Source organism: Plectropomus leopardus, chromosome 8 (assembly GCF_026936395.1).
Source record: "Plectropomus leopardus strain MGB_pleo_1.0 chromosome 8, ASM2693639v1, whole genome shotgun sequence".
NCBI lineage: Eukaryota > Metazoa > Chordata > Actinopteri > Perciformes > Serranidae > Plectropomus > Plectropomus leopardus.
Genome location: NC_142183.1, coordinates 1,251,272 through 1,275,436, shown reverse-complemented (window position 1 = coordinate 1,275,436; position 24,165 = coordinate 1,251,272). Strand labels below are relative to the sequence as shown.

The 24,165-nt window shown below is 39.9% G+C and overlaps 1 long non-coding RNA gene across 2 annotated transcripts in view; it reads right to left on the bottom strand.

Moving 5' to 3' along the window:
* LOC121938397 (uncharacterized) overlaps positions 1-16,174 on the bottom strand; it is a 45,928-nt gene extending 29,754 nt beyond the window's left edge. For both annotated transcript variants that reach the window (XR_015777160.1, XR_015777161.1), the window contains exon 1: positions 15,954-16,174. This is a non-coding gene — a long non-coding RNA (uncharacterized LOC121938397). The remainder of the gene's footprint in view (positions 1-15,953) is intronic.
* Between the last annotated feature and the right edge of the window lie 7,991 nt (positions 16,175-24,165).

The window sequence follows — 24,165 nt, the reverse complement described above, 5'->3', positions numbered from 1 at the left end:
TGAGGCAGGTTGTCGATAAAACAGATTTCACTCAGACCCGTACGAAGCTGGCCGCCTGGCACCGAGCAGAAGACCAGAAGAGAAGAGTTCGCAGCAGGTTGGCCAGTATAACTACAGTAGTGTTTTAGAGAACAATGCACAGATTACACATGCTCATGTCTCAATTTTCAAAACAAAACAGGCCTTAAGCCTTCGTGCGGAGCTGTGATAGATGTCACAGCTTCTATCAGATGGGAGAGTCTTTCTGAGTACAGAGGCTGTTACAGAGAGGCTCGACCGGCTGAAGGTGCTGGACCTGTGGGGATTAATGACGGCTAGTGCGGCAGCTGCAGTGGAAATATACCTGCTAATGTTTTAAACATCCATCGCCATGGTTACTGGGATGTTATCGCCAGAAGTCGCAAAACATAGCAAGAGATTGTGTTTTAGAGATTTCAAAAATACTGCTTAACTTATGCACAAATTTGTACAGAAACTGGCACATGATAAGGAAAATAGGTGTGAAAATATTTCTTTTCTTCACATATTGCGAGTTTCTATTATGTATTTTTTATTGTGAAAAGCTGAAAGTCAGATGCACACCCGCTGAAAACTGCAGGTATACCATGTTGAAATTTTGGGAAGGTATAAAGGTCTAAAATATAACATAAGACTAATGGAACCACCACATGATAAACTTAATAATCCTATAATTATATCCTTAACTTAATATATCCTATAATTTTCATCATGTAATGGTGCCACACTTAGTCGATAAGCATCTAAATTCCTTAAATTATCTTATGGTAAGACAAGGTAAGTAAGATTAACTGTCTTTATCCTAAAACCTATGTTTACGAGTTTTAAACTAAATCTATAATTTAGTATTTTTTCCTCTTTAACACAGAAAAGGTGATAAATCCTGGTTTCCCCTCCTCAGTCCTGCTGGATCCACCAGTGTAACAATCTGTGTGACCTCCTGCTGGAAGGTCAAACTCATCCAAACTCACAACTTTATTTTAAACTGTTGTGGTGATTCAAAAGTTCACAAAGATATCAAATCTGTCAGGCTGAAGTTTTGGGGGAAAAGTGTACAAAATGATGCAAACAACATCCAGTGTTGTAAATACAGGATGTTTGAAATGTGTTTCAGATGAATCAAAAAGCTTGAATGAAGTTTTTCTTTTCTTTTTTTCCTAAACCAGCAGACAGAAGTTGAATATGTGACATTTTATAAAGTTTAAATGTTTATTAGAATGGGGACATTTGAGGGGAGAGAAGAGACGCAGGTTCAGGAGGTTAAACCACAGATCGAATTGTCACAATCAGGGAGCGACCTCGTTATCGCCAGGCCCTCCACATTACCCGTCAACCCGTCAGCCAGCTGTCGGAACATGCTCTGGGTCTCGTTAAGCCCGGCGCCCGGAGCTTCATTCATTATCTAATTGGTTGCCGGGAACCTGGATCCCTGCGGGGACCTGATCTCTGCTGCCTCGTCCTCCGGCGTGGGCTGTCGGTTGGTCCGCGGCTCTGCGTGTCAAAGTGTCACAAACAATGCCTCCACTCTGTCCTTCTTATTGTGTAACAGGCAATTATCAGTGTAAACCAGGGCTGATTATTCCTGCCTGTTGCGGCGGTCGTAGTCTAAATGCTTTCACTGTGTGGCCCCGGCTGAAAAAACCTGCCTGTTAACTGTTAATAGGCTAATTACAACTGTGCGGCGAGTCAGGTCCGAGCCATATTAGAGGCAGAGCTGCTAGTTTCACTCTCAGACAGTAAAATGTGTCGGAAAACATTGTGCCGCAGTTTATTATGATGGTAAATACAGCTGACTGTGGTTTAATGGCTCCTTTCAAAGCCGCCGCTCGGCCCAATCAGGAGGCGGCCTCGTAACAGCGAGGGCATGACAACAAACACGACGGCTGGACACGAGCTACAAACGCCTGATGAGTCATGAATAAAAGTTCTGCTGCAGATGGAAAAAAATGTTGCATCTGCAATATCACAGTTTTTAACTGATAAAAATAAAACTGCATATGTGATTTTCAGTCTCCTAACTTTAAATATATTTCAAACATAAAAGAAAAATAAAACAGCACCCACATGACGGATAACAGACACACGAGTTGTTGTTCAGGCACTTTTCAAAATCTGAAGATCTCCAGGAAATACATAAAGTTTACATCGCTGAGAACAAGATCTGGACACCGAACTCACTTTTATGGTAATGGACCGGATTACGTCATTAAAGGAGGTCAACAGATATTTGGCCTAGCTGATTATAGGAGCCGATATTTGTTTTTTTGCTGATTATCTATATCAGTGTCTTATTTTAATGATCGCTGATAAAAATTCATTAAAGTGCAAACGGATCTGGTGGAAATTGGGGGTTAGTCTGCAGGTGTGACTGCAGCTCTGTGAGGCTTTGCGCTAAATGCTAAAGTACTGATGCAGGGCAGGAACAAATGTTGCCTCCATGGTCTACTTGGAAATATCAGGTTTACGGTCTTTCGTTACGGGTTACGAAGCACATGAACGACCCTCCTAAGTCTTTATTACGGGTGGTAAATTTGTAAATGTCGTTGATACCCGAGTTGGTGAGTTGTGGTGCTTCTGTGATGTTTTAGAGCAGCAGAAATGTCAGAAATCACGGAAACAGCATCATCGACTGACGGTAAAAATGATATATTTGGTTATTTTGTTCCTCGTAGCTCTCATTGACTTTTAGTAGAGTCACATTTGAGTTTCTGCGTCTGTTAGCTGCAGCAAACTGTGAACTCTGCAGCAGCCAGAAAACTGACACTGACAACACGCTGACTTTACAGCACGAGGCGCCGACGCCACGTCACAAACGCACAAACACGGAGGGAAATCAATGTTTGATCAACGGGAAGAAACTTTATATTAATTCATGTATTAAATGTATCATGTATCAATTTTTGATCACATGTATGTGTAATATGGTATTAATGTTAACTGCTGTCCACGTGGAGTCACATAGATTAAATATAAAAATATATTTAAAAAATGTATAAAAAATAAATATATAAGAATATAAATCAGCTGTAAACAGCTGTCGGTCTCTTGTTTAAACGCTCTCAGCATTAACAGTCAGCTCGTCTTCTCTGGAGCTTAATGTTCCTCTTTTCCACCTCAAAGCTCAACAGCACAAACAGGACGGAAAAACGGACATCCCATCTCGAAACTACGACCTTCAGACGTCACATGAACGCAGCAAATTCTCACCATTTTGATTTGGCACTGATCAGAAAGTGGAGCTGAGGCTGATGGGAAAGTGAGTCTCTGCAGGAATATGTTATGAGTCTGTTCGAGGGCCTCAGCGGTTTCACTGAGGAGGTTAAAACTGTCCGATAATTCGAGTATAAATGTGATTGTGATGAGCTGGGAGTTTTCATGCCGTCCTGAGCTGCTGATCGTTTCTTTGTTGAATTATTAAGCGCTTGGTATCTCATCTGTGATCTGTGAGGACGGCGAGCGAGAAGCATCACGGAGCGAGCGCCTCAGACACCTTCAGGGATGGATGACTTTATTCTGAGCAGCGAGCCGACCGCCCCGCCTCCGCTCCATCACACACACACACACACACACACACGCGCGCAAACACACTCACTCGCGCACACACGCGCACGCGCGCGCACACACACACACTCACACACACACACAGGTCTGAGCTGTGAACCGGGGCGTCCATCTTGGCCGGTCGTCTCACCGCAGGCCTGCGGAGAGAGAGACGTCCTTCCGACAGCAAAGGTTAATAATTCTGCACCTGACTCTGCGGGACCCGTCTCGCCACCACAGCTATGATTTAATCAAACGGAAAGAGAGGTGAGGCCCGACGCTGCGCTGCCTACCGGCCGGCCTGACCAAATCACACAGACTCCGAGTCCGAAATAACCGAGAGACAGTCAGGAGGGACGGACAGAGAGGACGACGGGATATGAGGAAATAAATTGGATGCAGAGGAAGACGGTTACTAAGTTTGAGTGTTGAACATCAGTACGCAGTGATATTTCCACTTTTCATACTTTGTACTTTTACTGCACTGTGCTCACTGAAAACTGCAGTTACTTTTTACCCCTCGACCTGCAGCTTTAATATGATGAAGAAATGCTGCTGTTGCTGTGAAACAATCTTTAATCTCCAAAACATTCACTTTTCTAAAAGAGCTTTTGGAGAGTTTGCAGAAGCCTGTGGAGGATGTGATGTGAAATACTCACAAAAGACCATCTTAGTCCTCGAAGGTCTACTGGTTTGGCAGTTAGTGTACAAGAAGGAAGTGTGGATTGACATTGCCAAAATAGCCGTATTTAAGTTTGATGAGGGGTTAAACAAACGAGTGAAAGGAGGAGATTACCTGTAACATTGGTCAACACGTCTCACGATCGTGTGTCGTGTTGACCAAGCTGCATTCGGCCGCTTAAAGTTAAAATATCTGCGAGTTTTGGTTTCCACACTGCGTTCTGGGCGTGAGATGTTCAGGTAGGTGGACGACAAAAATCTGCTGGGTGTTTTCTCTTGTTTCGGTCTAAATGCTAAGCTATCCGGCTGTTGGTAGAAGCAACAAATTCACCGTTCGGACATGAGAACATTTTAAGGCCTAATGCTGCAAATGTTGAACTGGTTCATAGAGAGTTAAGGACGATTTATTCTCCCTTTATGTACAAAAATAGATTTGTTCATTACAAACGTAATCGTCACTGACCTCATATGATGATCAGTAAATGGCACGAAAGGGCGAAGTCAAAAGTTTCGAGAAAACAAATAAGGTCATAACGCGCCTTTAAGGCCGCACACACCAAACAGATGACAGCGATGAAAGCCCCCTGCTGTGATGCCTCACGTCAGGGAAACAAGTTAACAGATTTCATTCATTTGGAAACAAAAAAATGTTTTAAATTTTAACCTTAAAATTTAATGACAAGTAAACTTCATTAACATCCAGCTGCGAGTCCATCCATGGCATCCTCGACATTTCAGAATGTAATCTGAGTACTGAGATAATTGAGTACATTTAACGTAGGGAGTTTGTCGTTTTTAGCACAGTACTTTTTAATTAAATTCTGCTTTAAATGAGTCTAAAGTGATAAACAGTTGAGAAACAGAGAGGTGAAAGTGATGCACGTGGAGGAGATGTTACTCAAATCTAACCACGGCGTTCTCTGCCGCCGTTCTTATCTCCCATCAGATTACAGAGCGGCTAAAAACACGCTGGAGCTGAAAGGTGAGCACAAATATTTTCCTCCCCGTGTCCTCACAGCGAGCGAGCTGCCCGCCGCTCAGACTGAACCGTGCTGATATGTGAGGGGGTGGTATGGAAAGCAGGCCGCTGTTGGCGCCGATGTGAGCAGATTTTGGGCGGCGGGCCGAGCTCGAGGCCGCGGACAGCGACCGCTGACATCACTCCCTCCCGTCCCCGGACAAAGTCTTGGCAGAGGGAGAGCGGCGTCCGTGCCAAGCGGAGAGAGGGAAGCCTTTGAAGTTCACAACCTGTCTGATGTGCATTGACCTCTGATAATAACACGGATACGTTTGATCTTTAGTTTCGGAAATTAGAGAAAGAAAAAACTCTCTGACCTTAAGAAGTTTGAATAGTCAGAGCGTCAGTGAGGAGCCGCTCAAGAATCAAACATGAAATCCAACATTATCAACTCCTTTAAACTCGTCCTCTCTGTTTGTTCATACTCTGATTCTGCCGTCTTATTTCAGCACTCTGTCACTTTTTAAAGAGACGTTTAAAAGGCCTGAAAATTATGAAATTTAAAGTGACAGCTACCATTTTAGCAAGGCGTTTTTGGAGCACCAGCGTGGAGATTTCTGTTGTGTTCTTTTAGGAAAACGAATGAGTAAGCTTCCAAGCATCCAACTGACAAAAGATATTATAGTTTTATAGTCATTTTATTGTTTAGCACTTTTTAAATGAAAGATTCACTGCAGGGCTGCTCTCTGAGACTCGACTCCAAATGTGTTTCTAGGATTTTAGGACATTAGTGGAATTTTAGGATGTTTCTCAGATTTTAGGACATTTCTAGGACTTTAGGATGTGTCTAGGATTTTAACACATTAGTAGGATTTTAGAATGTTTCTCATATTTTAGGAAGTCTCTAGGATTTTAGGACATTTTTCAGATTTTAGAACATTATGCAGAATTTAGGGCATTTCTAGGACTTTAGGATGTGTCGAGGATATTAGGACATTTCTTGGATTTTGTGACATTTCCACGATTTTAGGACTTTTCTAGGATTTAGGATGTTTCAAGGATTTTAGGACATTTTTAGGATTTTAGAACATTTCCCCGATTTTATGACATTTCTTGAATTTTATGACATTTCCACGGTTTTTGGGCATTTCTTTCTTTTTAGGATGTTTCAAGGACTTTACGAAGTTTCTAGGATTTTACGAAGTTTCTAGGATTTTAGGACATTTTTAGGATTTTAGAACATTTCTAGTACTTAAGGATGTTTCTAGGATGTTTGGGACATTAGGGTCTTATCTAGGACCTCTGTCGGGGGTGTGGGGGATCCTCCACTGGCTCTTTTTTTGATCAACAAGCTCTATTTTGATGTTGTTTTATGCACTTTGACACCTTATGGAGACTAAAAAAGTACAAAAACAATTCACAGAGTGAATCACTTTATTTTTATTGTCAATTAGAAAATGGTTAGGGGGCCACTCAGCACCCTATCAGGGGCCAGATTTGACCCACAGGCCGTTTGATGAGTATCACTGCTTTGTAGTGTTTTCACAGGCTGAGCGGTGCGAACAATGACCAGAGAGCTGATCGCTGTGAGGTCAGTGACCCGTCAGATTTATGTTTTATTGTCTAAAGACCAAAGATGAAATAAATCTGAAACTGCTTGTTTTTTCTTTTTTAAATCCCGGTCTGGTCCTTTAATCTGGTTCTACACACCTTCTCTGCCTCTGAACACTTATCTCACCTCCTGCTTCAGCCTGATAAATAGGCTGCGATTTCACACAAAAGTCCCCCTTTGTGCACCTTTAAATGAAAATTAATAACTGTCACGCTAATGGAAAGATTAATGAATCCAAACGGTAACCCTGCGAGTTCCCATAATGCATATTTACATTAAAAACACACATTATTCCGGCGAGTGGAGCGGCGTACAGCAGAGGGGATGAGCTGCGTTTAGCCGCCGTATCTCTGCTAACTCTTATCACTCGACTGCGAGGCGTTATCAGCGGCGAGGCTCCGGCAGAATGAGAGCGTATCTGCTCACCACAGAGAGCAATGTGAAAATTACCCTGCTTTTATAATCATAATTCATGCATTTTTAAATAAATGTAGTTTGTAGGAGGCTGACTCAATACTTTCTCTGTATTTTCCTGGAAGTAGCACTCTTCCAGTTCATAACAAAACTGCTGCGATCAACAAGCTTGTTAAAGTTGCTCCTGATAATGGAGGCTGGGTTTTTTTTCATTAAATAGAAAGTCTTTAGTGCAGGATTAAAAAGTCATACGCTTCTTTATCAGCCATAAGGCTGTAATATCTTTAATCAACAAGAGATTAAATACAGGATCTCCGTGATTATAAAGAGAATACATTTTACATTACTCTGTTTTTGTGTTCATCACTAAAGCGCCTGGAGGCCCTGCACCATCATACAGCCTGAAAAACAGCTTGTCTTCTGTCCCCGAGAGGACAAAAATATACTACAAGGTGTCCTGACGTGGGGACATGTTGACAAGACAGAGCTGAAGATTTGTTTTCAAGGATGAGTCAATGACTTAATGTTAGCAGCTAAAACTGGGAGACAACAGGGGACAAGCCACCAGACAAAAACCAAACATGCTGGTTCTGTCTGTGGAAATGGTCACTTTGTCCAAAACACCGATCCAACATTTTATTCCTCGACAGACGTTGAGCCTCGACCGATCAGTTTTGCTCACTGGTTTCATCACGATACGATATTATATTGATACTTACGATACGGTATTTGCCGATATCACAAAGTCTAGGAGGCTTATCGTGTCAGGTACCGTGTAACTATTTACATACACTCCCCTCCAAAAGTATTGGAACAGTGAGGCCAAGTCCTTTATTTTTGCTGTAGACTGAAAACATTTGGGTTTGACATCAAAAGATGAATATGAGACAAGAGATCAACATTTCAGCTTTTATTTCCAGCTATTTACATCTGGATCTGATACACAACTTGAAGATAGCACCTTTTGTTTGAACCCACCCATTTTTCATGTGAGCAAAAGTACTGGAACATGTGACTGACAGGTGTGTTTTGTTGCCCAGGTGTGTCCTACGACATTGATTATTTAAACAATAAATAACACTGAATCAGTTTCAGATTTGGGGTTTGCCTGATTTGCCAGACTGCATTTATAGTTAGAGGTGTAGCCAACATGAAAGCCAGAGAGCGTCTATGGGTGGAAAAGAAGCAATTGTGAAGTTGAGAGAAGATGGCAAATCAATCAGAGCCATTGCACAAAACACTGGCCATAGCCACTACAACCATTTGAAATGTCCTGAAGAAGAAAGAAACCACTTGTGTACTAAGTAACAGACGTGGAACGGGCAGACCAAAGAAAACAGCGACAGAAACAGCTGTAAAGAAAGACTGTTACTGACACCAGCAACGACCTCCGGAGGGCAGGAGTGAAGGTATCACAGTCCACTGTCCGCAGAAGACTTCATGAACACAAATACAGAGGCGACACCAGAAGATGCAAACCTCTCATCAGCAAGAAGAATAGGAGGGCCAGGCTGGCATTTGCCAGAAAGTACAGAGACGAGTAGTGCTGCAGCTATCGAATATTTTAGTAATCGAGTATTCTACTGAAAATTCCATCGATTAATCGAGTAATCGGATACAACATATTTCTGTTTAGTTAAAGACCAATTATAAATATACATGAGACAATAAGACATTTCACCTAACAATGAACCATTGGTTTCCTTTTTTAACTACCCAGTTAGCTTTATTATGTTTTTATTTTCCACCCTCATCACTCTGCAGCGCTGTGTTTGTACAGATTAAATAAAGCCTGTATGAAAGGCACGTCAGCCACGCATCCACAGTAGTCAGAATTAATAGAAACCTAGCCCTCCGCAGGGCTAACGTTATGTTAGCAAGGTACAGTAACGGTAATCTCATTAATTAGCGCTACGTTAACTTCATTTTGCCTCGTCTCGGGTGACGGTCCTCCGCTCTCGGAGTAAACAGGGGGCCTTCGGTGGAGATGCTGCAGCATTGAAGACGTACTGTTGTGGTATGCAAGCGCTGTCTTACAGTGAATACACGCAGCAGTGTTCGCCTCGGTGTCCAGCTTGAAAGGCTCCCACACTTTTGACATTTTCTGCCTTTTCTTTGTGCCTTTCTCTTCGCTTTCATCGCCTTCTTCGTCGTTACCTCTTCATCCATGGTTAAAACCAAACATATCCGCCGCCTCTTTTTTATTCCTTTATGTACGTGACGGCCGCGCGTTGTGCCGCATTAAAAGTAGTCCGGGCGAAATATCATGCTTTGAGCTGGCAAAATTAAACGATTCCTCGAGGCAGAGAAAATTCCTCCATCATTTTTTGTAATCGAGTTACTCGAATTATTCGAGGAATCGTTTCAGCCCTAGAGACGAGCCTCAAAAATTCTGGGACAAAGGTCTATGGACTGATGAGACAAAGATGAAAAAAGGATCTGCTCATGACCCCAAACATACCAGCTCATCTGTGAAACACAGTGGAGGTAATGTCATGGCTTCTTCTGGGACGAGCTCATTAATCTTCACTGATGATGTAACACGTGATGGTCGGAGCAACATGAACTCAGAAGTCTACAGAAACATTTTGTCTGCCAATTTAAAGAAAGATGCAACCAAACTGAGATCCTTCATCATGCAGCAAGATAATGACCCAAAACACACTGCCAAAACAACACCGGAGTTCATCAGGGGCAAGAAGTGGGAGGTTTTAAACTGGCCAAGTTAATCTCCAGACTTAGACCCAATAGAGCCTGCATTTTACCTGCTAAAGAGGAGACTGAAGGGGGTAACCCCCCAAAACAAACAACATCTGACCGAGGCTGCGGTGAAGGCCTGGAAAAGCAGCACAAAAGAAGAATGCAAATGTTTGGTGATGTCAGTGGGTCACAGGCTTGATGCAGTTATTGTAAGCAAAGGACTTAATAAAACTAAATATTACGTTTTATTCACTTTAATCTATTTTAAGTCTATCTGTTCCAGTACCTTTGCTCACCTAAAATGTGGTGTTCCATTACTAATAATTCTATCCTCTAACTTGTGTATCAGTTTCAGATGTAAATAGCTGGAAATAAAAGCTGAACTGTTGATCTCTTGTCTCATATTCATCTTTTGATGTCGAACCCAAATGTTTTCAGTCTACAGCAAAAATAAAGGAATATACTGCTGTATAATTAAGCTTGTTACACAGGGTTGCAGCAGTATGCCAGTTTCAAGGTAAACCACAGTATCAAAATTGATGGTCATCATAATCACACCCTGTACATTTGCTTATGTAAAAAACAAAACTGGAAAGCCCGCAGGTTTGGAAGGCATGATTTCTTTAAAAGAATTGGGCCATTATTTTTAAAAAAACAAACAAAAAAAAATTAAGCCAATTGTTTCTTTCTTTAAAAAATTGTGATTTTCATAAAAAAAATGGTTGTGATTTTGGTTGTGATTTTGATTTTTGCAGCGCACAGAGCCTGTTTACGTCCCGATTTCTGTTCCGCGAGCCGCCTCTCCTCGCTAACGTAAGCACGACCACAGCTGCTGAGAGCGAATTATCGCGAGTTCAAGATACTCCAAAAATAAATGAGCGACCAAATACGAGCGAGTAACGCAATATGATTTTTTTTCGCGTTTGGTGTTGCACAGCAAGACATGCGTGTCCCTGTCTCACTGCACATCCTGGTAACATCTGTGACAGCTGGTTTACTCCCAGTGAACGGCGGTTCACCGGTTCGCCCGTCACAGCTGCTCCTCTCCTGGGCTGCAGGTCGAGGGCTTTTGCATCAGACGGGATTTTGCTCAGGTATTTTTTGAGCGATGATGACGGTCAGACGGGATTTCCTCGCTCTTCAAACACTGATAAAATCTACGGTAACGTTAGATAACCACCGACCGTTACGATGTGCCGAATTAACGGCTTTAGAACAGCTGTGAAGCGGAGTGATACACGCAGTTAAAAGTCAACAGTCCCAATGATGTTGTACTGTATATCATCACTCATCTCGACCAATCAGATTAGTTGGTCAGAGCTAACGGTTGTATAAAGACGTGTTATTCCAGATGTCACGTCGTGTATCTCTGCTGTAGGTTTTCAGCTGCCGAAGGTTTAAAAAAAACCTCTGCCTGTGCTCTGTTGACTTACGGCAGTCACACCATTTTTAGTTACAAAATATGAAAATAGTCCCTAAAAACATGCCTGACTCAGGGACAAGCACCTGCCCTCGATAAGAGGACCTCACAGGTCTCACATTACGATAAGGGGACAGTAATTCAGGAAAATATTCAAGGCCTGCACCATGTAGCACCTGGGGGCGAGCAGCAGGATTTGAAAATGAATTCAGAGGCTCAGCGGCGGCATGAAGAGAGGCGAAGACGAGAGGCGAAGACGAGCTGCTGCAGAGCGAACAAAGTGTTTATCACACAGCCTGCTTTCCTGGAGGCTGTACAAGCTCCTCTGAAGAGATTTTCAGACGCAGAAGAGGAGTCGGGGATCTCCTCTGGAACATGTGAGCAGACAGAAGCTGAATAGTTAAAGTGAGGATGAGAGGAGGAAGACGCTGCTGCAGGACGGAGCGCTGCCAGCTTCCTGTGCCGTGTGAACCGACGCTCCGACTGGACGCAGGCCAGGCCCACCGAACCCGCCGCGGCCGGGTCGTATCAGTTCAACTGTTTGGGTTTCCACGGTTTCGGATTCGACCTGTGGGAGCGTTCAATTAGAGCGACAGAGCGCCTCGATCGATCTCAGACGGCCGTTTGAAAGTTGGCCAAATCCGGCAGAGTTTGACGCTCCGCTCGGCGGTTTGGCTCCCGAGACATTTTCCCGCTCATCAGGAGGAAACCTGAGGATGTTTGACTCGCTCTGCCAGAAAACCCTCAGCACAGTCAGACCAGCACCAAGATATTTTATCAGTCTGTCACGGTGGAAACAATCTGCTGTGAATAAACGATGGACAGGAGGAGTAAAGGAGGAGTAAAGGAGGATAGATGGAGAGGAGGAGGAGGAGGAGAGCCGACAGCTGGTGAAAGAGAGAGAGAGGAGGAGATGAAGACCTCAGTAGGTGTAGACAGCAGGAAAATGGACTTGACAGGCAAAGAGGAAGAGGTATTATTTTAAAAAAATGTATGCTGTAAAACCTGAAAATAATTTCAAAAATGATCAAAAGAAACAGCAGCTAACGTGATTCAGACTCAAACCTCTGCGAGCAGGACGGCCACAAATATCACACACTTAGATTTAACGATTTTTAAGATCATTTTCAACCACATTTAATTCACGTCACGTCGCAATAATCGTAATGATGACTTTCACTGGGAAAATTCACACAAACGGCCTCTCGTATTGGAAAAACAACTACAACATGAATCGCCGACTTGACATCATGAATGCAGAAACATGGCGGCAAAAGTCAGTGTTGGTCAATGGAAAGAAACTTTTCTATTAATTCACATATTCAATATAATTTGTGATCAAATGTAAAGTGTAATACGGTATTTATGTAAACTGCTGTCCACGTAGACTCACCTAGATTCAATATAAGAATAAGAATACATAAAATATGGCTTTTTCCACTTGATTGTATATAAATAAAGTGAAAAAAGCCATCAGCCTTTTCTTTAAACACAACTCAGAACAACGACCTTCAGACATCACATGAACGCAGCACGAGACAGATTTTAAATATAAATATATAATTAGAAATATTATAATTATTATAAGTAAAACACTTTGGTATATATGCGGCCCCATGTAGAGAGGGAGTTACAGGCCTGGACAGTGTGTAATATTTCATACCTTCATATATTCATGAATTTTGCAGGTTTTTTTCAGGTTATACAGAAAATCACGGAATAAACCCCGGCGGCGAGTTCGATGCATACTCTCATCTTTTCAGACTGATACACGGCAGAAATCCACAAAACGTGGAGAAAAGTCATATTCTCACTCCTATTTTCCTTTTTGGAACCTGAATCATCATCAGTTTTGTTATGTTCAGACGCGTTTCACAAGAATTTAATCCTGTGAAACCTGAGAAAACTGGTTTGATTTCTTTTGAATATATTACAATGAGCAACTTAGAAAGAAAAGTCCAGAAAAATGCAACAAAAATAGTTGAAGGTGGCAAGGAAAAGACTTGAAAATTAGTGTGGGGGATTTTTAGATATTATCCCAAAAAAAGGAAAATGTCCACAAAAGTATGTTTATAATTCTTCCTATTATATATTTACGATAATGTTATCGAAAAAAATGAATCTATTTTTGAGTTTTGTTTTGGATTTTTCTGGCACTTAATTAAGGTCATTTTCTCGTCTCCTTTTGTTTTTTATTTTTCATTTTTGCTCTTGTTTTTTTTCTTTTTACTCTTTTATTGCAGATTTTTTGGCCATTTCTTGGTAAGTTCTCATTGGCCTCCTTCAATGTTTTTTTTAAAGAAATGTGCTCAGTTTTTAAAGGGTTAAACAGAGAAATACAACTGCACACCTTTTGAATTCAGCTTTCTGTCGCTCAGAGAACTAATGTCATAAACTGAACAGAAACAGAATAAAATTTAACCAAACTGTCTCGGTTCCTCGTTAGTAATCTAGTTATTGAGTCGACTGTTTCAACAATCAGCAGCTCCGGTTTGATCCAAAAAAATCTATAATTCACCAAGTTAGATATAAAAAAGCATGCTGGGAGTAATGAGGAGAGCACATGGAGTGAATTAAACATCTTACAGGACAATTTGGTAATTAGTCGGCCATTTCATTTTATTACAGCCGTTTCATTTTATTTGTCTGAGGCTGCAGAAATCCTCAGTCCGTCTTCAGAAGCACGCGGAGATACAGCGGCTCGTTTTGGGACTCCTTCGGGTTAATAATCACTCAGACTTCACTATTTATATTGTGGTTTGATTAAAAGAGTTCAAGTTTGACAAAGATCATGTTTTTGGTCAGTTAGGCACCAGTCAACACTGTGAAGGACCAGGACAAGATTTTTGTGTCCCATCGTCTTCAGTTCACACACAGCATGTTAAACATTATTACATTAATACTTCTGTCGCGGCCCAAAAGTTTAGAGCAAAATCTATTCGGCCGGGAGAAAAAATCCAGCCTGGTTTTAACAGCCATCATATTATCGCAATATCAAAATTTAAAAATAAAATGATAATAATGCTATCAATCAAAGTCATCTTTAACTTTGTTTTCTGGGCATTTTGTCTGTTTTTGTGAATTATTTGCACTCAAAGTGGAGAGGGAGGCAAAGCAGAAAGGGAAAGAAGCCAGGGTTGCAAATTTTAAACTTTCCTGAATTGATTATTTGTATAAATTAATGATTGATTAATCAATTAAATGTTATCTGAAAAAAACATAAAACCTTTCAGACAATACCAAATGTGTTTTTTCCTCAGTCGAAGTTCACAGCATCATACTGATGGATTACATTTCACATGTTCCATTAAATTCTTGATGACCGATTAATCGATTGTCGATTAATTGTTATCATTCCTAAAAAATACAGAAATTTACGGGCGAATTAGCAGCTGTGCGTCCGCTCTACGCACAGCCTTTGCTGTGCGATGCTGTCTGTATCTGTCGCTCTGCAGTTAAAAAAGTGCAGTAAAGTCTAATTTTTTATTTAAACACACATGAAATGTGGCAAACAGCCACAGTTTCATAGAAGAGTTTACTAATGTGCTCCGTTATAACACACAAGGTTCACAGAGAAACTCTTCCCACACACACAACCTGCTAACGTCACAATAAACATCCGTTTGAAGCAAATCCTTTAAATTAAATCTTCTTTAATTTTGATTGTAGTTATGTTATTGTGCAATTCTCTACAATTTCTTTCGCGAAGGAAACAGTCTTTTATTACATTTCATCATGGTTATTCTATTTATTAAGTATATTATTGTTGTTGAAGTAAATATATCATTATCATTATTATTATTATTATTTTATTATTTTATGACTTTTATGTAATATCACACCTGTACTAAAATACATCAGATCTGATAATGATGGGTTTGGGGAGGCTCAGGGCTCATTTAGGGTATGCTGGGTGGGTATGTGGGTTTTGGTCTCAGGTAATGTTAATATGTTTATAAAAATTATGTTTGTATTTTTATGTGTTGACCCCAGGAAGAATACTAACTTCCTTGGTAAGTTTTGGGGATCCAATTTCACAAGTAAATAAGATAAAATAAATAAAAATGCACAAAGTATGTATAAAATATGAAATTTAAATCAAGCAATAATAAGAACAATTTTAATACGAGCATGTAAAATATTTAAAATTATAAATATATAAAATGTGCTGAGTGTGTAGAATATAAAAACATTTTAGGAGGTGCTGCAGCTCCTCAGCACTCCTCCTGCATGTCCAGTTTGTGCAAAAACAGATATGAAACTCTGCACCGTCACTAAAAATCAGACGTCAAAGAAACCAGCAGACAGCAGAGAATGACCCAAAATGATCTAAAATAATCTAAAACGAGCCAAAATGATCCAAAGCTCACAGCACGCACAGAATCTGCAGCCAGCGCTCAATGAGAAAAACACAGATCCACAATCAATAAATGATCAGATCCAAACTTTTAAGCAGCAGCACTGAACTGATCCTCAGCATCCAACAGACAGCAAACACCAAAACAAACCCCAACTAACCGACAGACGCCTCGTGCGTCAACAAACAAACAAGCAAACAAGCAAACAAGCAAACAAACAAACAAGCGATCCTCCGGAAGCAGCGGGCTTACCTGCAGAGTCCAGCCGGCGAGCTGCAGCCTGCTCCGGGGAGAGGAGGACCGAGGAGCCGGTGTTAGAGGTGGAGGATAAATCTGCAGGATAATCCAGAAAAAAACACGAAAAACTCGGATTAACGGACTTTCACTGGCTTTTTGCCAAACCGACTGACACACAGGTAAACGGCAGGTAAGCAGATACGCGCCATTTTGATTTGTGTAGACGTCACACGCATTCTTTCAGCTGATTGGTCCACGTGACGGAGGAACGTGCCTTTTTTTTTACTTTATTGAAAGAACACATAGGGTATCCGGATTTTCATTGTTAAAATTGTAAAATAAATAAATAAATAAATAAAAATATTTATATATATCACAATATGATAATAATATATCCTTTTTTAACTTAATAATACTATTATTGTTGTGAATATTATTTTTTTTTTAACTTTATTTTTTTTAATCATTAAAGCTGTAGAAAATATATGTAATAAAATTAAAATGATTTATCCTTGTTTTTATTTAATTTTATTATTATAATTAGTGTTGTTATTGTTGTTGTGTCTTTTATTTTATTTTATGACTTGAGATACTGCACATGGACTAAAATATATGTCATAATGTAACAATTATATATCATTATTTCTTAATTTTTATCATTATTAATGTTAATATTATTATTGTTTTGGTTGGGTTTTTTATTTTTTTCTATGTTTTATGTCAAACTATGTCATAATACAAAAAATATCATTTTTGACATTTCATTTTATTATATCTGTTTATTATTATTATTATTAGTAGTAGTAGTAGTAGTAGCAGTAGTAGCAGTATGTTTTTATTTTATTTTATTTTATGTCTTGAGATATTGCAGCTTCACAAAAAAGATGTCATATTTTTAAAAATAAATTCAATTGCACAAGAAATGAATAAAATGGGGAAAGAAAAAAAACATGATTAATAAAAAACCTCCAGGCTCTGCTGAACAGATGGAGTAAAGCTGAAATGTCGTAATATTTAAATAGTTTTTGCAAATTTATAATTTTTTTAAATTCTAAACAGTCGTTTTATAATCGGCATCTTTAAAAAATAAAAGTAGGGTAGGCTTTTTAAGCCAAAGAATTTGATAATATTTTGCTAAAATAATTAACTTAACTTTTTTCCATTTTATCATCTGAGAAATTGGGATTTCTTTTTAAAAATGAAGAGGGCAGAAAAAAGAAGCAGCATTAAAAAAGTATCTGCAAACACACATTCAGCTGTTTCCCCTTCACAATAAAAACATGGGTTGTTGGTAATATAACACCAGTCTATTCTGCACTCTGTAATCCTTTTAATATCCAGTATCACCGTCTATTGATAGAAGAAAATCCTTTACTTTGCTAAAAGTTCTAAAACTTTACTGTTAGAATACTCCACTACAAGTAAAAGTCCTCCATTCACAACCTCACGAAAGTAAAAGTAGTCAAATATTTGTATGTACACGCAGAACTTAAAGTAAAAACACCGCAGCATCCAACAAACAGACAGCAAACACCAAAACAACCCCAAACTAACCGACGCCACACGCATTCCTTCAGCTGATTGGTTCACGTGACGTAGGAAAGTTGTACAAAATTTATGTAACGATATAAAAATAATATATCCTTTAAAAAAAATTATATCACTATTATTGCTGTTATGATGAATGATTTATCCTTATTTTGATTTAATTTTATAGTTATTATTATTATTGTTATGCCGTTTATTCTTGAGATTTGCAAATGGACTAAAATATATGTCATAATATAAAAATAATATATCCTTATTTTTCCTTACTTTTTAAATTTAATTGTATTATTCTTATTATTACTATTTTATTTTCATTATTAAAGTTGTAGAAAATATGTCATATGAAATAATATATGATTAATTTAAACTGAACATAAAACTGATCAGCAACATAAAGTAAAATAAAATAAAAACACATTTGTTATTTTGAGACCAACAGGTGCCTGCAGGTCTTTGAAGAGCAGATAGATTATAGTTCCTCCTGCTGACTGGATCTTTTTTTGTAAAAACAGTGGGACGTTGCAGCTGCAGCTCAGGCTGTGACGCTCCGCTCGTGGAGCCAATTAAGTTCATATGGAGACAATTAGCCTAAAAAAACACTGCTGCTCTGCCGAGTCATAAATCAGTCAAATCTGAATGAGATGAAGCATCACAGGCATTTTTTCTTAATATAATCAGCTTTTGGTTTCTCTGCTTTAGATATCTTTAAAAGCAAAATACGATAAAAACATAAGAAAATTGTTGCACTTCCTGGGCTTTCGTACTTCGCTACTTTCTTGTTACGCAAAGAATTTTGGGAACTGTGTTTACAGATCTGATTGTGACACCAAAACAGGGTTTTTTGACTTTTGCAGAAATTCCGACATTTATTGTTGTGGTCAGGTTGCATGACTGTAAATCAAAATGCATTTCAGAGCTCCAGACAGTAACCAGTGCACAAAAAGTGGTCGTTTATGTCTCCTAACAGGACGAGTTGAATCATAGTGTTCTCCTGACAGATCTCTGCTGACTCCCTCAGATATTTCATCTCTAATCGAGCCTCCAGCCTGTTTCCGCTGCAGCGTTTCAGACATCACGCCGAGTGCGTGTTGATGTGTTTTGTTGCTCGCAGCTCGCCGGCCTCCTTGCATGTTGCACGCGTGTTTAGCTCCAACTCAAACATCATAATGCTCTTATTTCGGCGGAGTGTGAGCGAGCGTTTCTCGTGGCACGAGGTCCCGCTGTGTGTTCATCCTGTGTATTCATCCTGTGTGACAGCTGTATGTGCAAAGTGTGGAAACATGCATGTGAGTCACGAGCACACTGAGTCAAATTACAGTGTTGTTGGACGATGGTGTTTCACTTTCACTGCAGCTGACATGCAGCTCAGCCGCCGTTAGTCTCTCTGTCTCACACTCAAAACCTTTTACTGTCAAATCACAGGTTTCTATATTAAGATGACATGGTTGATTACATTTTAATGTCAGAAATACTTGCTTTTTATTCTCTTTTTATTTAACTCTGTATAGTGATGAAAGTGAAATCAGTAAAAAATAAGTCTTTCCCTCTAAAATACAGTGGAAGGACAAAATAAGTGTTTACAAAATATAAATTCTACAGTCAAATTAAACTGCGCACAAAAGCGTGGGCCGTTTTGATTTGGTACAGTGGTGTTATGGTTCAGTTCATTTTCGATGCAGCAAAAAAGTTGAAATTTCCTTGATTTTTATTTATTTTTTTAAATGTATTTATTTAAACTAACATCATAAAGTCTATTGTCTATTTCACTTTGCACAATGATGGACCTATACCCAAGTGACCCATTTTCTCAGCAGCATATCACACAAACTGCTCCTTTTATAATATTAAAAGAAATATTGTAGTTTTAAACAAATGCAAAAACAAAAGAAACAATTCTGTCTCTGAAATTCAAAATAAAATTTCCTCTTTTTTCATTTTGAAATGTATTAAAACGAACATAATTTGGGTTTTGTTTATTGTGCGAAGCAGGAATTACGGTGTGGCTGAAATGGGCTTGTTAAAGTTAATTCTATGATTTCTTTCAAAACACGTTATACATGTTAGAAAATACTTGTATAACACGTGAAAAGACTGAAAACTACAGTTCCCCATAGACATGTTTTCATAGTAGTTCCAGCCCGTTCTCATTCCAAAGTCGTCAAATACAGCCGCCTTTTCAGTGATTTCAATGTTAGATCCCGACTCCAAAAGCCACGTTTTGCAGCTGTATACTATATACACTGGACGCAGACAGAACCGTTCACGGTGTTCTGATACGCTGCTGGACGGCACCTTTCGTAGCTGCATGATCTATAGCAGGATGGCATCAGGTTGAAATGCTGTAACGATGAAATATAAGCAGCACGAGGGTCCCTATGGAGCCGACGGGAGGGGTGACGGTCCAACAAACCCAGGCTTTCATGCAGGAGTCTGGTGTTTTTTTTCTCCACCTCACCACGTGCCTCCTTCCTCTAATCACCACCAAACGTGTGTTTGTTGACGTCCCGGCGTTTGTTGCCATGTGCTGTTGTTGCCTAAACATAACCACGTACAGCGTCATCACAACATGTGCTTGTGTTGACATCACAGTAGGGGGAGCGTCAACAGCAGACGCAGAAGGATACCTAGAGCGTAATATGCAGACGCAGAAGTCCACTGACAGAGAGGCAACACGTAACGAGTTAGAATGAGAACATGCTGTAGATCCAAATAGTCTAAAAGAATATAAATGCTGAACTGTGGCTGACTGTCAGTCCTCCAGCTGAGTAAAAGTACTAATTTTTAACTGCGAAGCTTCACTTTAAGTGTACATGTTTCTGGAGGTAAAGAGAATATCAAACAGAGTGAATGAGGAGAAGACGAGGCAACCATCTCTCACATTCCTCCTCTAAAGCTCTGACATCATTATGACATTTTTTACTAATAAAAAAAAATCCTCTTCACTTTGGCAGCAGGAAGAATTTTGGAATGAATGTTTAAAATTGCGAGAAATATTTTTCTCTCTGTCAAAAGAAGAAAGTGGAAGGAACGTGAGCTCTCTATTTCCTCCCCCTCCCTCTTCTTCTTCTGCTTCTTCTCTGTTTTAGGTCGCTGCCTGGGGGCCCGAGGTCACATTGCCGCTTAATTAGCGAGATGTTTGAAAAGGCTCCCGGCAACGTCGACACAAGACGACAACGACAAGATCCCACACGACGTGTTGCCCGGGGTTCCCGTGATTCATCCCCGCGGAGAGATGTGATGTCACCACCAATCCTCATGGAGAATTATTCCTCCAACTTCCTCCGCCTGCGTACGAAGTGTGTCATGGCTCTAAGGCTGATTGCGAGAACTTAATGGAGGGTTATGAGACTCGGGGTCGGGGGGTTCGGCGGGGTGGGGAGCAGCTGCGGCGGCTGTTTTTGTTTCTGATGTGGGTCAATGTTGATGGATGAATTTCTTTTCTTTTTTTAATTTCCATTTTCCTCGGGGAAATAATGTGTGTGGACAGAAAAGGAGAAGCTCTCAATATTGTAGCGGCTGTGTTTGCTTGGCAAAGACTCATTATACTGGATATTACTGTGGCAGGAGCCCGGAGGGGGGGCGGGCCCCTCTGATGAAAATATTGATGACCCCGAAGCCAAAAATACACAAAGTCAAAAATATATAAGTAAAACTTTCTGAGGTGGAGTCTCTTTGTGAGTTTGGAAACTTCCAGATGAGTTGAGGTGCTGATGTCACAAGGCAGATTTCCATCACAGATTTGCACAAAACTCAAGTGATATTTTGGAAATGTGTATAAAACTCAATGTGGAGCTGACTGTGTTTCCACTGACTGTGTTGTGCGACTTCTCCTCTGGTGATAACATCCCAGTAGGGCGTGTTTCACACAGCCGTGCGTGACTGCAGCCTCGCCAAACTGCAGCGTTTCATGCTTGTAGTGTTCTAACTGCATCGTCGCCGCTGCGCTTAAACTTTGAAACTACGTTAAAAAGTGGTATAGAGTCAATATCATCAACAAAACAACATTTTCACATGCAGCACGCGTAAAAAATCATCGAGCCACCGTTTCTCTAGATGTGCTGCAGCTGGGACGCAGCTGACAAGCGCTGCTCAGGCGGACAGTGTGCATGCTTTAACCTGATAACATGGGCACTGAAATAAAAAACAACACGTTCAACGCTGCTCACGCACTGCTGATGCGTGCTGTGTGAAAAAGGCCTAACCATGGCGACGGATGTTCAAAACATCAGCAGCGTTATTTCTATTGCAGCCACCGCACTAGCCGTCATTATTTCCAATCCAAGACCACGTAGGCGTGTTATGGAGCCGTGATGGAAAGGCGAGCCCCTTATACATGGGAGCGGCCGTGTATGAGGGATTTCTGGGAGATGTAGTCCACAATTTCACAGAGGAATTGTGGATGGTCATGTGACTTACCTAGCCTTAACATTCTGGATTTTTCTTTTTTCCCGAATAATTACATCTTGAGCAGTAAACTGCCACGCAACCCTTTGAAAAGTGGCAAAATTGGCTTGATTTGTTTCTTCAACATTGGAAGAAGGCAACAAGCAATATAAGAAAAATTGACCCCAAAATAAGTAAGAAATTAGTAAAAAGTATAAGAAAATCCCCTGAAAACATTTACAAGAGGACTGTTGGAAGAATCCGACACTGTTTGGTGCAACATTAATGTATAATAATCATCTTGCACTGCTGCCTCTTGATGTTTTCCAGCCAAAGATCATATTCTACGTATGTGATTCAGACTGTATATTAGAATAAATATACATATTTTTTTCCAGTTGTGAACATCTGTTGTTTTGTTCCCCTGGATGTAATGAGTTAAAGTGAGGTGGCAAACGTTGCTGTGTGGGAGTCGTAGGTGATGTTTGCTTATGCAAAACTGCAGCAAGTGAAACTGCGTCAGCTGTCAGCAGCGAGGTGGAGACGTTCCCGACTCTGCTGCCGCTGCAGGTTAACAACACGGCAGCTGGAGAGATCCTGATTGTAACGTATCGGCTGAGAGGAGATGGATCTACCAGCGAATCCAGAGTTAAAGTCAACAGAGGAGCAGAGAACAGTTTGTCCTTGACAGGCTCAGAACAAGAGCTCGACACCTGCATCGATATTTATCTAAGATCCACAATCCTCTCACTGCATTTCATCGCCTGTTACAACATCACATGGTATGTTTTTATTCTCTGCTGATGGAGCGAGTCGCCCTGAACCTTCAACCCCAAACACACAAGAAGAAGAAGAAGAGGAAGAAGTACTTTATAAATAATCCTTCTTTTAACTTTTGTTACACTTAAGAAATACACCTGAACGCAGCTCTGGTAGAGAACCAGAGTGACATGTAGTCTGAATATTGTTTTCTAATAATTTTAGACGTGTTAGAGAGCCATAGATACAGTATTAAATAACATTACGATGCTATGGCGACAGCAACATGGAGAGTTAGACTGATGATGTCAGGAAGTGGCCCCCAGTTACTGATGAAGGTACTTTATATGGATGGCAATCTCAGTGTTATTCAAATTTACATATTACGTATAATTAAGTGATAAATTTATTTATTTATTTATTTATTGAGTTTTTAACAGGTATAATAAAAAAAGAAACAACACACAAACTAATAGTTGGCTCACATACACATTCAAGTACATACAGGTGATAAGTACAGGATTTACATTGCACAAGTATATTTGGGTGCATGTCTTTAAAGGAATATATGTATGTGTGTGTGTGTGTGTGTGTGTTTAAAATGACAATTTTAGTACTTTTATCAATTGTTATGGTTAATTGACTTCTCCAATCTTTGAGCTCAGGTTATAGAGATTTTAGGGATATGACGCATTTAAAGATACTCAAAGAAATGACATCACAATAAGCAAATACTGTTAATGTAACGCTGAAGGATTATTTCTGTTCTGCTGCAGAGTTCAAGGCGTTAACTAAAATAAACAAAGAATATATTAAATACACAAATATGTGAAATCTCTTTCTCTTATGTTCTTTAACATTACCATGACAACCAGCAGCTGTCTCATCCTGAGCTGCAGCATCACTGTGCATTTTACAGTTTTTCTCATTTATTGCTTTTTCCTTTTGTTGTGAAATGTTTGGAAACGTAACACGAAACACGGTTAATGTAAATGTCAGCGACTTTTATGAGCAATGAACAAATGAACAATGAAATGATAAATGTTGCACCCACCACATTTGTGTTGACATTTCCTGTTCAACATGACGCCGCCCTCGTGCACAGAGCAGCTCCGCTCAGAGACGATCTGCAGAGCTGCACATTAATGAACAGGAAGTTTGAAAATGCGAGAGTCAGGTGACCTGCAACATCGCCGCCAGCACTGATCACCTCCGGATGCACCCACTTGAATTTTCCCTTCCTTTAACATGGTCAAGATTTTTTTTAACTTGCATATTCAGTTTGATCACTATTTGCCATTTTTCCAGTCACACTAAACTTTTGTACGTATGATTTTACACACTGTAAATATGTCTTCTTAATTTAACTAATCTGTTGTTATATTGTTGTTTTTTTATAACTCTGCAATGTAAGTTGACCTTGAGTGTTTTAAAAGGTGCCTACAGATAATATTTCTTCTCCTTCTTCTTATTATTATTAATAATATTAGTAGTAGCAGTAGTATTAGTATTAGTATAATTAGTGTAAAGATAACAA